This window comes from Colobus angolensis, unplaced genomic scaffold, assembly GCF_000951035.1.
Source record: "Colobus angolensis palliatus isolate OR3802 unplaced genomic scaffold, Cang.pa_1.0 Scaffold59, whole genome shotgun sequence".
NCBI classification, from domain to species: domain Eukaryota; kingdom Metazoa; phylum Chordata; class Mammalia; order Primates; family Cercopithecidae; genus Colobus; species Colobus angolensis.
This window is the reverse complement of record NW_012119487.1, coordinates 10,648,089-10,650,503: the sequence shown is the minus strand read 5'-3', so window position 1 is coordinate 10,650,503 and position 2,415 is coordinate 10,648,089.

Genomic DNA, 2,415 nt, shown 5'->3' with positions numbered 1-2,415 from the left:
CACAATTGTGGTCAGGAGACGGAGACCATCCTGGCTAACACAGTGAAACCCCATCTCTACTAAAAATACAAAAAATTAGCTGGGCATGGTGGCAGGCGCCTGTAGTACCAGCTGCTCAGAAGGCTGAGACAGGAGAATGGCATGAAACCCGGGAGGCAGAGCTTGCAGTGAGCCGAGATCGCACCACTGCACTCCAGCTTGGGCGACAGAGCGAAACTCCATCTCAAAATAAATAAATCAATAATCAATAAATAAATGAATAAACTAAAAATAAAAATCGTAAAGGTAAAAGAGTAGACTCTGCCTGGGGCTGGGCACATGAGGTGCTCGCAGAGGTGGGGAGAGGCACACGGATGGGCTGCTGCATCTACTCAGGGGTCGGGAGAGGCACGCGGGTCGGCGGCTGCAGCCATGCTGTCCTCCAGGGCTGCTGCCGCTTGGCGGTCCCCGGGTCAGCACGGCGGGCTGCAGGCGCCCTCTGGTGGCGGCGTGAGGGTCAGCCCCAGACACCCTCCTGACAGCCTGGGCCCTGGACCTCCCTCCAGGCCTCCCCAAGACAGGGACCAGTGTCTGTGGTTGGACGGAGGGGTTCCTGGGGTTACCTGGTCTGGAAGGGCACATGCCTGACCCCGAGTTGACGCCTCAACCCCGGCGTCCCTGCCTGCTTCCCAGCCTCATCTCCAGGGGTCCAGTGCCAACGCAGCCACCCACAGGAGAAGCCCTGGACACACACCCCTTCTCCTCACAGCCCCTGGCCCCACCCAGGAAAGCACCTGGCATCAGTGGGTGCTCTGCTGCCTGCAGGAGGGGCCTGGAAGGCCGAGTCTGGCCTCAGTTGCTATGGGTACAGGACCCGACATGGGTACAGGACCCGACATGCCACGGTGCAGGCGTTCAGTAAATACCTGCACCGTGGGGGGTGGCCGGGTGGAGGACAGCCTGGAAGGCATCCCCAAGCTCAGGTGATGTCCCGGCTGTCTGTGCTGTCTGGGGGCCTCCTGAAGTGCGCCAAGCCCCAGACCCTCCAGTGCCCTGAAATCCCAGCAGGGGCCTCTCTCCATTTCCACCCAGGTCAGAACAAGAACGACAGCAGCAAGATGTACTCAAGTCAGACAAAAGGAAGAACTTCCCTCAAGTTTTGCTTCAGGAAGCTTGGGCCTGGTGTGTGAGGCCGCCCCTGGAGAGTGCAGAGGCTGGAACAATCATCTCTCCTGGTGGGGGTCGGCCTGGCCGTGGCCAAACAGAGACACTGTATCACAAAGCCCCTCAGCCCAAAGCGGGGCGGCCAGCCTCACAGCTTGTCCCGAAGCCTGAGACTTAGTTTCTGTTCCTGGCTTGCCCAGAGGGTCCTTGGAGCTGCAGCCTGAGGGGGTGCTGAGGTGGGGGCAGTCGAGACCCTGGTCACTGCCACACGGTTCCCGCCTTTGGCCATTGCATTCTCCCCACTAGACACAGGTCCTGGTCGGTGGAGGATACCAATGCTGCATTTGCCATGAGCTAGGCCCGGGCAGTGCCTGGCACAGGCAGCCCCATGTCTGGCAGGGAAGCGGCTGTGGACAGGTGGCTGCTCCACGGAGTGCAGAGTGACTCGACGGGGAAACCACAGTGCCGGGCACAGAATAGGAGCTGTCACAGCCAGGGCAGGAGCTGGGCTGGCTGGGGCCCTGGGGGAGCAACACCAAGGGCGAGGGGCACCTTCTTTGGTCAGTACCCAGGTACGGGGAGTCGATTGAAGGGGGCAGGAAGGGAGCCTCCACTCTGCAGAGGGGCACAGGCCCTGAGGCAGATGGAACTTCGAGTAAACCGGGAACCACAAAGGGTGAGCCCTGGGGGCTCCTTGTTTGCTGGAAGCTCCATCTGCCTCAAAGCCTTTGACCCACTGCAAAGGGGAGGCGGGTAAGGCCGGCCCCACCCAGCCCACTGGCCCTGAGGGAGTTGGGGAGTTTGGATGCACCAGTGAACAGAGCCCCCCAGGAAATGGGGAGGAAGCATAGAGAGAAGGATCAGATTGCAGGCCAAGACGCCTGCCTGCGTCTCCGTTCACTGGGAGCAGAGCGAGGAGAGAGGTGTGGGCTGACCTGAGGCCAGCCCCTCCTGTGTCCCCAGCTGAGCCCTGCATGGGATTGGCCAAATGTGCTGCTCTACTGGCCCCCCGCTGTCCCTTCCCCGGGTGTGCCAGGTCTGGGACAGTGAAGATGGCTCCCACGACTGAGGGGCAGTGGGTACCAAGAGCTTGTCAGACCCTGGGCCACCCAGAAACACGCTCTGATAGTGCAACTGTGAGCACTGGCCTGCGTCCCCTCCACCCAGCTGACCTACGAGGCTCAGGGTGCTTGGGGGGTCCCCCAGGGACATAGTCCTAGCTGTCAACTCACCCAGGCAGCCTGCACAACCCTGGCTCCCCTCCACCGGCCA